The sequence below is a fragment of the Microcebus murinus genome, chromosome 29, assembly GCF_040939455.1.
Source record: "Microcebus murinus isolate Inina chromosome 29, M.murinus_Inina_mat1.0, whole genome shotgun sequence".
Classification (NCBI taxonomy): domain Eukaryota; kingdom Metazoa; phylum Chordata; class Mammalia; order Primates; family Cheirogaleidae; genus Microcebus; species Microcebus murinus.
In genome coordinates, this window is record NC_134132.1 from 4,828,617 (window position 1) to 4,844,346 (window position 15,730).

The window sequence follows — 15,730 nt, forward strand, 5'->3', positions numbered from 1 at the left end:
AATTATTTCTGGCACTGAGTCCAGAGAAAAATTTCTCCTTTGAGTCCTCATAAAAAGGACACTACAACACAGTGGAGAGTGTCCTCAAGAAATTGAAGTTTACTACATCAACGGGTTTTATGGGACTATTTGTTACAGAGTCCTTCAGTGCGGGCCCAGGGTGCAATGGCAAGGAGAAAGCACAATTTATTGGAAGTGTTTCTGTGGGAGACGACATTTTGCAGTCTGTGTGCTCATCTCTCTGTTCCCCCGGCTTAATCCATGGCTAGGTTTTAATGGTTCCGCTCTGCGGATTGAATTACACTTCAGGAAATCTTCCCCAGATATTACTCTCTTAACTAAAGTTGGATGGGTACAGAGCAGCAATAAATTTGCAGTTGGACTCTCTAACAAGTACTTGGGGTGCAACTACTTTGTGTTATCGATGAACAGCAGAGACACACACTTTATTGTTCTGTGGGCTGGGAGCAGACCAGCGTTTCTAACGAAGAAGGAGGGGCTAGAATGAGCTGGGGTGACAGCTACCCCACTTCTGGTGGGAAAACTTGGTACAAAGTTGCCTCATGAGGCAGTTGGGGATCTGTCTTAGCTCACTGATAAAAAGGACCCTTGAATCTAGCCCTCATAATTTCAGCCTAAGGGGAGGGAAATGTCTAGCGTGTGCATGTAAATACTCAGAGCAATTATGAAACACAGCGTGGTCTCTGCTGACCATTTAACCTTGAGCATTCTAATTTCCGGTGTGTCCTACAAAATAAATTGGCTGCAAATCATATACAGAAGTAAATACATGAATCAATTGTGTCTAAAATTACGTTATAGTCAAATAAGTATTGCCTTCTGTCTAACAAAAATAATGAAGTAGGTTTTTAATGGAGTTGATAAGTAGCATCTCTTGTGGCAGGAATTAAGCAGTAGGACCAGCCAGGAATTTTAGAATCATAAATATGAAATTCTTTTTTTTTTTTTTTGCTATTTTTAAATAAAATAAATTCCAAAAATGGAATTCAATGGTTTGAGATATTTTATCACTTTAACATGGTAATAGCATTTAACATTGCAAAATCATCTGTGAAAAAGAACAATTGCTCTTCAACATTGTGTATAGGTTGTTTTACATTAATGGTTAGATTGTATGCTTCACTGGAGCAGAGAACACTTTTTACCTTGATTGTTTTGTTCCTGGCCTCCACACCGTGCCTGGCACAGAGTAGATATTAATTAATAGCTGAACTAGTTGCTGTTATTACATTAAACATTATTCTCTAGTATGACAAAAAAAAAAGACAAAAAATCATTGAGATACTGTTTCAGGGTAAATATACATTTAAAAGTAACAAGATATGTATTTCTACAAAAATACATATCTACTTTTAATGTGACATTTGATTCTCTGTTTAATTAACAAAGCAGTTACCACATTTTAATCAATGGTCCATGATAATACATGGTGGCATGATATAACCAAAGGTGCTTTTGCTTGCTCTGAAATCCTAGGTTTCTAAAAATATATTCTGAACAAAATATACAATCCAAATATGATCTAAATTAGAAATTGGAAAAGATACAGACAAGTTCATTGTAAAGTGTTAAAAAGCTTAATAGGATGAACGAAAAGCAGCTGCCAAAGTATTGCAGTCGATGTTTCCGCATTTGCAGGTCATTACGGTAATTAAAATATGGTAAACGCCAGATGTTTCTTATGCTTTCAGATGATCTGTTCGTGTTACCATGATGCTTTTGTGAAGTTGATTAACTGCTGAGTATTAGACCAAGTGTTTTAGCAGACTCGAAGGCCAAAATTAGAACCTTGAATTTCAAAGTTGCCATTTGCTTACTTGTTGATAATGGCTCACCTCAAGTGGCATGAGTAATAGAGATTTTTATCTCTGAATGATATTCCCGCCAGCACCACCAACTGTTGAATGTTAAATATGAGATTTGGCAGGTGCAGAGATTTTCAGTCACCTTCAAAAAGCAGGATGTGGATGCCCAAGCCAGACAACTCACACACGAACAAAGCCCACATCCCATCTGCCTGGCGGTGGAACCAACGTGTCAGTCATTGTCCCGTCTTTGATCGGCAGTGCTTCTAGAAAGGGAGGATTTTAAACATTATTTCTGATCCAAGAAAAAGAAATAAAAGAAAGGAAACACAAAGTTTTATTTGCCTGGTGGTTAAGCTGATTCTAGGCAAAATTATGGAATTAAAAAAAATGTCTTCAGCTTCTTGCCACTGCTCTTCAATTGCCTGATGCTGCCTTATATATACCCTGTGCGTGCATCTTCGAAACTCTTATTAACTTACTAACTCCTGGTTGCTGCTGTACTCACTGACCAGGGCCAGCTAATACTTGCAGTTGATTTAGCTTCTCTCAGCCAACATGTTTTCTTTTTTTTAATTTCAGGATATTGTGAGGGTACAAACTTTTTTTTTTTTTTTTAGTACTCTGCATAATAGTGAGTATATGAAGTAATTAATTATGGGAATAAAATCTTGATGATTAGCTACCCAGTAAGTCAAAATTCCCAGGTTAAAGATGACTTACTTATAAAATGTGATTTATTTTTCTTTCCTCTAAAAGTCCTTAAGAGAGAGCATAGTTTTTAAAATGCTCATTTCTCTCTAGTCTGCTTGGGAAATGTTGGTGAAATTGTTAGCTTATTCAGTGCCCCTGAAATTACAAGTCTTAAGCACGGTGTAATTTTTATTCATCTATTTGGCTAACCCTGTTTTGAAAATCCCTTTGACAAATGACTCTGGTAGAATTTGGCAGTAGTAGCAGAAGGTCAGGGTCTATGGGGTTTGGCAGGCTCTCCAAAATTTCAAAAGAACCTAATTCTTCATATGAAAGACTAAAAATTCTTGTTCATTCAATGAGATGCTAGACTGAATTTAACAAAAGTGAAAATAAAAATTGAGCTGCTAACCTGTATGTTTAAATTAGAGACTATTTGAATCAGAGAACAAACAAAATAGATGTTGACTTGTATTATTTTATATTTTATCATCTACTCTCATGTAAACTAATATGATTTATTTCTGCTTTTTGAAAGATAAGAATTAGATATAGAGAATTCTGTAATATTTATCCTGTCTTTATTTCAGTGTAGAGTATCCAATTATATCTTTTGCATAATGCAAAATCTTCACCATCACAGAAAACACATTTTAAATTTATGGCTCAGAGGGATTTCAATCATCTTTCAATCATTCAGCACTCAAGGCATTTCAGATATTTATTCAGAGCAATATAACAGAAAGTACACAACAGATTGCAATTTAAATGCTGTACTTTTTTGCAACATATATTTTCAGTAAAAGCTTGGAGAATATGTACAAATAAGAATGTATTATGAGTATCACATGTTTTGACTATATACTTGGATAAAGGAATTATCACATACTTCAATTTAACAGACTTTTTCTCAGCACAGCTTTATGCCAAGTACATAAAAGGACACTCTTCTGCTGTTCTGTCCTTACAAGCATGTGCATTGTTTTGCATCCACTTTAGGATATGGGCACCTCCATGTGGAGACCATGGTTCTGTGTAGGAGGGAGCAAATAGATATATTTTAATATGGGATTTATTTTTTGGCATACAACTAAACAAAAAGGAAGAGGATATTTTGGAGGGTTGACTGCCAAGAAGTAAAGTTAAGAGGTCATTGCAATAATCCATGATGCTCAAAGGAAGCTTGAACTAAAGGGAAGACAGAGAGAGAGAGAGAGAGAGAGAGAGAGAGAGAGAGAGAGAGAGAGAGAGAGAGAAGGAAAGAAAGAAAGAAAGAAAAGAAAAGAAAGAAAGAAAGAAAGAAAGAAAGAAAGAAAGAAAGAAAGAAAGAAAGAAAGAAAGAAAGAAAGAAAGAAAAGAAAGAAAGGTGGGGGAGATGGGAGAGAGAGAGGGAGAGAGAGAGGAATAGGAAGAGGAAGTTAGCATTTTAAAGGAAGATAAGGAAAATAATGTCAGTCAAGGCAAAGGAATAGGACAAGTAGCTAATAGATGGAATTAGGGGAAAGCATGCAGAATTAGAGCAGAAAAACTCTGGCAGCACCTATATTTAAGGAATTAACAAAAGTAACAAAGTAGCTATTAAGGGAGAGTTACATCAAGGAAATTTAATGAGGAAAAGTTAATCAAGGAATTTCAGGATGTGGAGGGTAAATACAGATTTGACTCACACCAATACTGAAAATGAGCTTGTCTTGTTACCAAGGGTTACAGGTAAATAGAAGCCCTATGGTCTTTGTGCACAGAAAACTGATAAGAGAAAAGCTAGCTTATTGAAACAGATAAAAGCAAGAGAATAAAGAGCATTAAAGAAAAGAATTTGATGGTTGACAATAGCAACAACAGATTCAGACATATCAAAGAGTTTGAAAATAGACCCTTTGGATTTGGAAATTAGGATGTCTTGTGATGCCTGTGAATATAATTTTATCAAAACCGTAAAGATAAAAGTTAAATTGTACTTGGCATAAGTGATAGGGAATGAGGAAAATTGGGAAAGCAAGTGTGGGCAATTTATTTTAAATAATTTGATGACTAAGATCCAGGAGAGAGGTGGAGCTAGAATACCTAGAAAAAATCAGAAAAGTCTGGGCACGGTGGCTCAGGGTTGTAGTCCCAGTACTGTGGGAGACCAAGACAGGTGGATTGCTTGAGGCTAGGAGTTCAAGACCAGCCTGGGCAACACACCTAGACCCCATCTCTACAAAAATAAAGAAAAAAAATTAGCCAGGCATAGTGGTGCCTGCCTGTAGTTGTGGCTATTTGGGAGGTTGAGGCAGGAGCATCACTTGAGTCCAGGAGTTTGAGGCTGTAGTGAGCTATCATCATGCCACTGCACTTCAGCTTGAGTGACAGAGCAAGATCTTGTCTTAATTAAAAATAAATCAGAAAAAAAAATTGATGGGGAAATTCAAGAGAGGGCAAAGTGTACAGGTGAAAGTGTGAATCTTGGGAGGAGGAAGGACGGTGCTATGAGGCGTAGAGAAGAACAAGGGAAGGAGGTGGCCACTCCCCCCCCCCATGGCTTCCATGTTAATCATTAAGTAGTAAGAGATACGCTGATAATGAGACAGATAGAAATCCTTTGGGGAGCTTGAAGAGAGAGATTACAAGAAGTTGAATACCAGATACATTGATTGCAAGTGAGTGCCTGATTAAAGGTAAACACTCTAGTTACTAAGGAAGTTTGGAGAACGGTGGCTGTTTTGTATATTGCTCTCCCTGGTGCTTATCACCACACTCTTTATGAGTCTCACAAATGTTTATTGAGCTCAGCCGAGGTGCTAGAACTACGGCTAAGGTCTAGTAAGTTTTATGGGACAAGGAGAAGAGATGACTCTTCAAGGAGCCTGTGTTTCTGCTCTGTCAGGTAGGATTAGGCCAAGGAAAATAGTTTATTTCAGCCCATTCTCTTTTTATATTGAACAGCATTTCATTGTCACGTTATTCCTTTTGGTGTTCGTACGTGGCTGTTTCTTGGTTTCCTTGCGAGTTATCTGTGTTTTGTGAATGGAGAAAGGACTCATAATATTAGCATTTTTTTTCTTTCTTCTTGTGCTTTTATTTATTTATTTTTATTTTTATTTTTTTTTGAGACAGAGTCTCACTTTGTTGCCCAGGCTAGAGTGAGTGCCGTGGCGTCAGCCTGGCTCACAGCAACCTCAATCTCCGGGGCTCAGCGATCCTACTGCCTCAGCCTCCCGAGTAGCTGGGACTACAGGCATGCGCCACCATGCCCGGCTAATTTTTTCTATATATATTTTTAGTTGGTCAATTAATTTGTTTCTGTTTTTGGTAGAGACGGGGTCTCGCTCAGGCTGGTTTCGAACTCCTGACCTTGAGCAATCCGCCCGCCTCGGCCTCCCAAAGTGCTAGGATTACAGGCGTGAGCCACCGCGCCCGGCCTGTGCTTTTAAATATTGTCAGGCTGCATGGCTACCAGTTCTGCCTGCTGTGAGCAGCTCCGTCCGAATCTAGCACCAATCTAGCATATTACGATGATAATATAATCATCGTAATGATTATATTAAGGTGACGTCCCATGCAAGATCAGTAACCAGGTACTAGCTGCAAAGCCCATTCCACTAACTCGCGAGAACAGCGTTCATTTATTTTTAGCTTATCCAGTAGTCTTTAAACTGCTTTTCTAGACATGCCAAAACATTTCTTGTATCTGTAATGTTTTCAACTCTCATTATTTTCCTCTCCACTCATTTAAAATATCTTCCTCCCTCAAATTTTAGGAAATTAAGCTGTAATCATTTAACTTTTTCTGTTATGTTGATTGATCTATTTATTGATGGCCCATAAATAGTTAATGAATAATGGAAATAGTGTTATCATCTTAAAATAAAAAAGTACTTAGCTAGAATAAAAAGTTACTGGAGGAAAATTTTTTTAAATAATAACTTTTTCCCATTTATTTAGTCCACATTTACTAAAAAATTGGGGTGGAAATTATTGGTTCCCCTCCATCTCCTGTACATCATCCATTCTCCTTTAGCTGGCCATAGTGGTGCATGTCTGTAGTCCCAGCTACTCGGGAGGCTGAGGCAGGAGGATCGCTTGAGCCCAGGAATTGGAGGCTGCAATGAGCTAGGCTGATGCCACAGCACTCTAGCCTGGGCAACAGAATGAGACTCCATCTCAACAATAGCAACAACAACAAAAAGGCAGAGGAAGGAGGAATTTGATCCTTTTGTATCTGCCTCACTGAGTGAGCTGGGGTATCTCATCTTCTGGACTGGGATTTATATGATCGGGTTTTCAGGTCTTCAGTTGGATTCAGATTGAATAATGCTGCTGGCTTTTCTGAGTTTCCAGCTTGCATATGGCATATTTGGGACTTTTCAACTTCCAAAATTGTGTGAGCCAATTCTTGATAATAAATCTATGTCTATGTCTATGTCTATGTCTCTCTCTCTCTCTCTCTCTCTCTCTCTCTCTCTCTCTCTCTCTCCTATTGATTCTTTTTCTCTGTAGAACTCTAATATACAGTTTGCACAATGACATCTTCCTTATTATTACAAAACTCTATTATAAAAAGCATGTGGTGGAAACTTTTTAGAGCTAGACAAACTTGTGAGTAATCCCAGCTTAAGGAGACTCTGACACCTAAACATCTCTGAGTCTCGTGTTTTTCATCAGTAACATGGGAATAATCAAACTGTATTGCAGAGTCGTCATAATAGTTAAATGATGCATGTAGAATAACAACCACACAGTAGCTTTATTGTCAGAATATCCTATTAGAGATACAACATAAAGTAAGACAGTTTTGGACACAATGTATGTTACAGGTTTCTCTGAATGAGCATCAATATTGCAGGGGACTTTAAGAGTCACCTCCAGCCACCTTAGTTCTTAAGTAGGGACCTCTACTGGGTCTAGGAATCAAATTGACACAGGAGGCAGGAGAAAAGCATTCGCGTGTTGTTAATTTTTACACGTACATGGGCAGCCTCATAAATAAGAGTGTGAAGACCCGAAGAAATGGCCAAAGCAGAAAGCTTTTATAACCTTTTAGATAAAGAAAGACAAATGTGTGAAGAAATGGTAGGGCACAGGGATCTGGGTTGGGGTCACTAAATTCTAAGGACATCACTAGGAGATATATGGTGGGGTGTGTAAGGCCAGAGGAAGATAAGGGTTTCTTCAGTAAGTTTATTTGTACCCCTCCATTGCAGCGACAATGCCCAGTCTTTGGTAATAAGGATTTTTTTTTTCATCCTCCTTGAAGAAATGCTTATGGCTTGCTACATGCGGAAAAAGCCAGGTCACGTAACCCGTTCTGCAACTACAGCTTCTCAAGTGCTTTCAGCTTGAAATAAACAATACGCCAAATCAGCATATTTTGGGGTAGATCGTCCTTCACTCTGTCAGTATCAGTATCTTCTGCTATAGTTTGGGTATTTGTCTTCTCCAAATTTCACACTGAAATTTCATCCCCAGTGTTGGAGGTGGGGCCCCTTGGGCCGTGTTTGGGTCATGTGGGGTGGACCCCTCGTGAATAGGTTAATGCCCTCCCTGAGCTCTCACTCTACCAGTTCCCTCTTGAGTCAGTTGTTAACGAGAGCCGGGCACCTCCCCTTCTGCTCTCTGGCGTCCTCTCCCACCAGGCAATCTCTGCACACCCCTTGCTTTCTACCACGAGTGCAAGTAGCCTGAGGCGCTTGCCAGAAGCCCAGTTCTGAACCTTCCAGCCAGCAGAACCATGAGCTAAATAAGCCTTTGTGCTTTATAAATCACCCAGCCTCAGGTCTTCCTTTACAGCAACACCAAGCTAAGAGGTCCTCGTTTTGTTTCAAAATTTTTGTCAAAAGAAAAAAAATGAAGGCTTTCTCCAACCTATGATTTTTGCTTGCCATAGTAATTCGTACACACCCCTGGCTACCAGGTAGGTGATGAATCTAGTCCTCTAAACTCTCAGTTGGAGCTGAGTTTTTCTTACAAACTGGGAAGATTTCTATGACCACCTATATTGCCTTCCCTTCTGTGGGTGCTAGAGCTTTCTGGAGACTTCTGCAGCTACGCAGCTTCTCTCTCATCAGACACTGGGGTCTGACCCAGGCTGAACTTCAATTTGGCATTCTCCTTTGTCCATGGTAGTAGAACCTGAAGACCACTTCCGCATCCCTTCCTTGGGAGCTATTCTCACGCAAGGTTAGTTTTCAGAGCCCAAAGATATAATATCTTTGTATTATGAAAATATCTTTGTATCTTTGTATTATGAAAAATATGGTAATAGATATCAGGAAAACAGAAAAAATGAAGAAAAACCAATAGTTTTAAATATAGCAGTCTATAAATGCCTCACACTGATTACATTTCATTTTAACTTAGAAACATATACGAAATTACATTATGTTCTATACACCAAATTGATAAAATTAGACAGAAATTTTTTTCCTCATAGGTTTGTCCAGAAAACAGTGAATTTTATTTATAAGTATAAAGTCGATGGTTGTCTTCTAGTTTTTTATATGATTTTTATATCTACATTTTTCTTGCTTGACTAAAGGATGTTGCTTTTGTGGTAAGTCACTTGGAATAATTCTGATGATGCAATTAGATTTGTGACTTAGGGTTTCTCTTTCCAGTTGCTCTAGGAATTCAATGGAAACAGTCATCTTGCATGTATAATAAATAATTCTTTCCTTTTTCAGGCCTTGAATCTGGGCACTACCTGGGAACTCAGGGGAATAGAAACCAGTGAGAATAGTCTGTATAATAATGTAAGCTTCATAATGTGTGGAGCCGAGAAAACCAAGAAAATTTTATTTCCTGACCTACATTCTCATGGGATCTTCTGAAGATTAATGTGTCTCTTTCAGGGCACTAAGGTACATTTAGAGCACTAAAGAAGTCATTTGCTAAATGGTGCCCTTGGGACTTGAAAGAGTTAATGCACCTCTCACAAGGTGAGCAATGTGCTCTCAAATGTATGCAAGGTTTAACACCAGAGCGTATAAAGCATTGTGAAAGTGTTGGTTAAAAGCAGCTACAAGTCTATGGCTCTATTATTTATTACTATAATCTTGAGTCAATATATATGCTGGTGTTGAGCAGGTGCATTATAAACAATGCAGACAAATGTGAATCTTCTCACTTTTAAAAGTGAAAACATGAAATGCTATGAACATTGGCCATGAGAAAATATTGTGAATGTGTAAATGCTACCTTTGTGGCTTGAATTACCTGAAAGAGACAAACTATGGAAATCTAGACCTTTACTAAAAAAAAAAAATGCTTTGTTTACTTAAATTAAGATTAGAATGCTATTGAATCCTTTGAAAATTTTCTCCTAAAAACCCATATATTATTTAAAGATAATTCTGCGTAAATTCACAATGTAACATTGTAATGTAACATTAAGTGGTGAGAATCTAAAAATGAATATAGAATATAATCACAATTTTATTAAATATGTGTGACATAAAAGCCTAAAGGGAATACAACAGAACATTAACAATCTTTGACCCTAGATGATGGGATTACAAATTTTTGGTTTTATTTTCTTCTTTTTCATTTTCTGTTTTCTCTAAATTTTCTGCGATGAACATGCCCTATTATAAGGCTTTTCTTGAGACTATTAGATGCTGTTGAGAAAATGTGAAAACAGATTAGTTGCAATTTTGACTTACTGAAAGAGGATAATGTTGCTATCTTGTTTTCTTTTATCTGAAGAAAGAAATATAAGCATCACTCTGTGTAGGAAAGTTGTGCTCTTCTTGGAGCCTCTTACAGAGAACTCAATTGCTTTTCACAGCCTGGTCCAGTTTCCCAGCATGGAAGATGGAAACAAAGAAGAGAAAAATCTCTGTACTTTAAATGATGGTGAACCTTAGAATATTTTTTCTGCCTTTTTGCTCAATCTTGCTACTTTCACTGGTTGATGTAATCAACATTCATGGCTTTAATTGCTGATTACATGCTAAAACTCTCAAATACTTACCTTTGGAATGGATCTCTTTCAAGTTTTCCCTATCCACGTATTCAAACACCTGGTACGTGTGGATTTGCCTAATGGTCACTGCAAAATGAATACACCTTCAGCTGAACTCAGATGCTTCGCCAAAGCTCCTTCTCTTTTTTCCCCTTTCTCAGAAAATGACATTACCATTCTCTCAGTTTCCCAAAGCATAAATGGTGACGCATGTTCTCTATATCCCCATTCAATCACTCATTCTATAAATATTACCTCCCGTATATTTCTCTTGAATCCACTCTTACAACACCTATGGTGGTCCTCAATTTCTCTTACATAAATTAATGCAACCACATCCAAAGCTGTCTCCTGTCATTTGGTCTCCTCTTTCTATATCTGCCATCCCATTGCAGATGAACTCGCATAAAGTCAGATTTTGGGCTCCTATTTGTCTCTGAAACCAAAGTTTGAGCTCATTCCACTATAAATTTTGTTTCCTGTGATAAGAAATTTGGAGAAAGCTTTAACTATCTGTTTAGCAAAAAATGACAGACTTCTGGTTAAAGATAGTAGATTGAATTCACGAATTGGCTTTCATTCCTTCCTCAAACTCTACAAAAATGATGTAACATCGAGCTTGGGTTTTTTTGGGGTTTTTATTTTGGCATAAACTGAGAAGTCCAAATAGAATTTAGGATAGGATTAGACCTCTCGGCATGAGTTTAGAAAGTGCTTTATCTAGAAAATAGAACTAGCTGAAGAGAAATGGTAGGAGAGAAAGCATAAGAAAGTTAGAAAAAGAGTTCAAAGTTGAATATAAAATTGCTATGTTTATATTGGGATAATAAGAAAATTAGAAATATGAATGTGCAATGTTGGGGTAGCTCTACAAAAGACAGCTAAATCCTAGTCATTCACTGTGGGAGTTCAATGACAATTCTGCAATGTTAAAATATATAAATATATAACAATAAACTGAAAGGTATTTAGAAATATGGAAGGCAACACCAGAAGAATTCATTTAAAAAGTCATTATCAGTATAACAAGTAATTGATGGAATAATAGGACACAAGTGTAAGGTTATTTGAATCTTTAAACAATATTCACTAATAGTTGTCACAACTACGAAAAGCTCAAAAAAAAAGAATAAAAGATAAATAACTAATTGATTCCAAAAATTAAAAAATAAAACCATTACAAAGCTACTCAAATTGTTCTGGGTAGTATTAAGAGAACACTTACTATGTGCTAGGGACTCTTCTAAGCACTTCACATGTGTTAACTCAAACCTCTTAATGACCATTCCCATTTAATGAATGTGACACTATGTCTAAATAAATTATGTCCCCAAAGTCATGCATATTGAAATAGTAGTTTCAGGATCTGAACTCAGTCTGTCACCAGAGCATGCATTCTTAGCAACAATGCCCCAAGAGCTCTCATACGATAAAAGTTATTTGGGGGACACTGTGATCATGTGGACAGATCGTGGACATGGTACAACAACAACTGGGTCTAGATTCTGACTCAACCATTTACCGACTATGAAGCTTTCAACAAGTGAGTTAATTCCTTTGAACTTTCTCTTATCTGTACTGAGAATAATAACTACATTTTAAAAGACTTTACTTATTTGTTGTTTATTTTTTGGAGAGGAAGTCTTGCAGTGTTGCCCAGGCTGAGTGCAGTGACTAGCCTTGTCACTGTTGGCACAGGTGGCATCATAGCCCAGTGCAAGATCAAACTCAGGTGTTCCTCCCACCTCTGCCTCCCCAGTAGCTGGGACTGCAGGGGCATGGCACCAGAGAATAAAATCTACTTCTGAGTGCTGATGTAAAGTCAAGCACGAGGAACAAACTAACATTAATATAAAGCCTAGTGCAGAGAATGGCACATGATAGAAACCCAATAAATGTTCATTGATTTGAATTAAATATTAATAGATTACTGAAACAAATATGAAGTCAAATGTGAGTGCTTTGGACATTCTTAATTCTACCTATAGCTCCTTCAGGATGTCTAAGGAAAAGCCATGGGTACTTTAGTGAAAGCTGAACGATACACATCCTTTAGTGAGTTAAAGTAGATGATCAAAACTTTCTAATTCAACTATCATTTTTCTCAGAATCACTTTAGGTTAATTTTTGTTCAGCTACCATGATATCTGTGACATTTTTTTTTTCAAAATGCTCCTTTCCTAAAAATAATTTTTGTTTGAAATTAATTCATGCATCTGACTTAATTGCACTTGTTAAAAGTATTCTCTTGGGTTTCTATGCATGAATAATAAGTTTGCCCAATACTTTTATACTCCAGGGATGAAATTTTGACAACTTTAAAATGAATTTGCTTCTAAGTTATCAGAATCTACAAAACTTTATTGTAAAAGAGCTGCTTTTAAGTGTTTGGGCTAAGACATTTCATTGTCTCTGAGCATTTCCCAAATGTCCAGAGAGAAATTTGTGCCTCAGGATATTAATAGCTGTTATGAGAAAAAAGTGTTCTGTGAGGTTAAAATTATAGAACATTCTGAGGTAAAGTAAGATAGGTTTCTTTTCTACAACACTTTGAAGACCTTCTAACGTGGTAGCTTATGCATGCATCTCTAATGGCAAATATAATGTGCAGTTTCTCAATATTGATTTGATCATAGTATCTTTTGGGTTTTGTTTTGGTCTTTGTTTGTTACTTGCTTTTGAAGTTTCATTGAGAAAAAAATTTTTTCAGGAAATACTTCAGGAACTAAAGGCCTAACTAATACATGCAGGAAGGTTGATGCTGGCAGCCTACTGTATTTTTATTTTTATATATTACATTTAGTTCTTTCTACCTTCTTCTATTTGATAAAGCTGAAATTTCTCTCTAGAAGTCAAATGAGTAGGGACTTTTCTCCCTAATTACTCTTTATTACTTATTTTTCTCCCTTAAATATTTTATAACAACAGAATGAAAAGAGCCAATAAATTCAGAAACCTTGCATGTAAATGAGTTGACATGTAGTCATATCTAAAAATCAACATAAGAGAGCAATTTTCATCAAGAAAATTATTTTGAAGTTACAAATAGTTAGTCTTACAAATACAAGTTAGTCTTGAGTAATAGCTCAAATTTTTGATACTAAAGTTGAAGTTGGAATCAGATCTTAGTGTAGAACTTTCCAAGATGTGGTTTTGCAGGTAAACATGAGACAGATGCATGTCTGACACGTTTTCTCATTTAGATGGAGGAATATTTTTGCTTTTGTCCCCTAAGAATATTTCATTCTCAGAAAATAAAATGAATAATAGTCACATAATTAGTCTCTAGGAAGGATAATTTGTGCACAACTATTTTATTTTATATATTAAAATGAGAGTTAAATACGAGAAATTGATTATGGAGTTGAGTAGTGAGTTCCTAACTTCAAATAATTGGACTACTCACTTTCTGACTTCTGAAATGTAGGGAACAAGAAAAAAACAACTAAGTTTCTGTTTTCCACATAAACTGCTAAAATTCATTATCATTATATTTAGAAATGTATTTGACTCTAAAATTAAATACAATTGTCTAGTCTAGGATATTACTTGGATCATTTATGGAAAGAAAAATATTCTTAATGGACTATCCAGACAAGTGAATCACTAGATTTTATATTATCTAAAAATTAGACCCTAAATCTGCAACAAACATCTACCATTTGGGGTATCCTGAAAAAAATTCACCAGATAAAGAGCCACCCCTAATGTTTAGCCTAGTCTCTCTTCTTTCTTAGATTCCTTTCTGTAAAACTAGAGGTTAAGGTCAATAATAAAGAGCACTTTTTCTTTGTCTTAGTGACACTATAACCTACACCATGGGCTGTCTACTTTTTCCCTTGCTGGGTGAAGTGGAAATAAACTTGACTCTCAAAGTTTGAAGAGAAGCTCATTCCTCTCATACCAAGAGAAACCACTGAGGTATCTTCTCTTATAGCAAAGCTAGAACAGAAATCCTCATGGAAGGTGCTAGGTTTCAAGGATGTGCCAGACATTTTGGTTGTCAGGACTCTGTGATAAATGTGATAACAACAATATCAATAATTTACATTTTCTTCACATAGGGTCTCTTTGTAGTAAAAAAAAGAACATTTGATAAATGTGATCTAATTCTTTTCAATGTATAACATTTATAGAAATGAAAATTTCAATGACTCCATGATTTTATTTAACCGTATGCATAAAATGTCCTGACAACTTTTCCTCTATGAAGAAAATATGTCCTTTAAAAAGTGCCACACATGCATCTTACTTCTTCACAATTAAAGTTTAACTAAAAGCAAAAAGCCACTAATGCATGGCAGATTTTACAATGCAAGCAGATGTTATTGTTAGAAGAACATCTTCCACTGTTAGCCTCTGGCTCCAGTAACCACTATCCAAAGAACAAGTAGGAGGAAACAACAGGCAACCAAAGGATGCTGTTTGCTGAGAGCACAGAGCATGATAACTAGTTGGAAGTCATTAAATTGTAAGTGCCTGTAAGTGTGATACATAATCTATTTTTACATGGATTTTAGCTACAGATCACAGATCTTTCCCAGATCTCTTTTGCATTGTCCAGGCAGAATTTGCATTTCTTTTTTTATTTGCCGACTGATAATACCAGCTGAAACAAATTACCACTTGCTGAGAAGCAGCTTCCTGATTTACTCTCAAAGAGTATATATCAATCAGGATCTCAGAGAGAACACTCGGAGGAATGCACCACTCGGAGGAACGACTGAAGGGAGTCTGGGGAATATGACGAAGCCATTATTGTCCCCAGGTCTGAAGTGGCAAGTGGAGAGTGCGGCTCTATGGGAACCGGAAGGGAGCTGCAGTCACAGAGAGCAAGCCACTGCCACAAACAGCCGTCCTGATCCAGAAGAAACGGGTTTGAATGAATATCCTAGATGCACTTTCCTTCAGACTTGCCATCTCCAGCTGCTTTCCCTCCGTTTGCCAAATCTAACCAGAAGCCAGAGGGCGAGGCTGCTCTTGGGGCATAGAGACGGCAGAGAAGGATAAGGATGGGCGTGAGGGGACGGAGACGGACAACAAAGCTGGGGTGCAATGGCTAACACGCTCTAGATTAAATTCAGACCCTTTTCTCTTACTGTTAGCGACCAGCGCGTGGCCAAGTACTTGTGGAGAGAAGCATGTTCTCTCTGTACACCGAATGCGGAGTGCCGGCAGGGAGCGTGACTTTATTGTTTGCACACCGTAAATATCAGATTTATTAACCTACTCATGTATTGATGGGCACTTGGGTTGATTCCGCATCTTT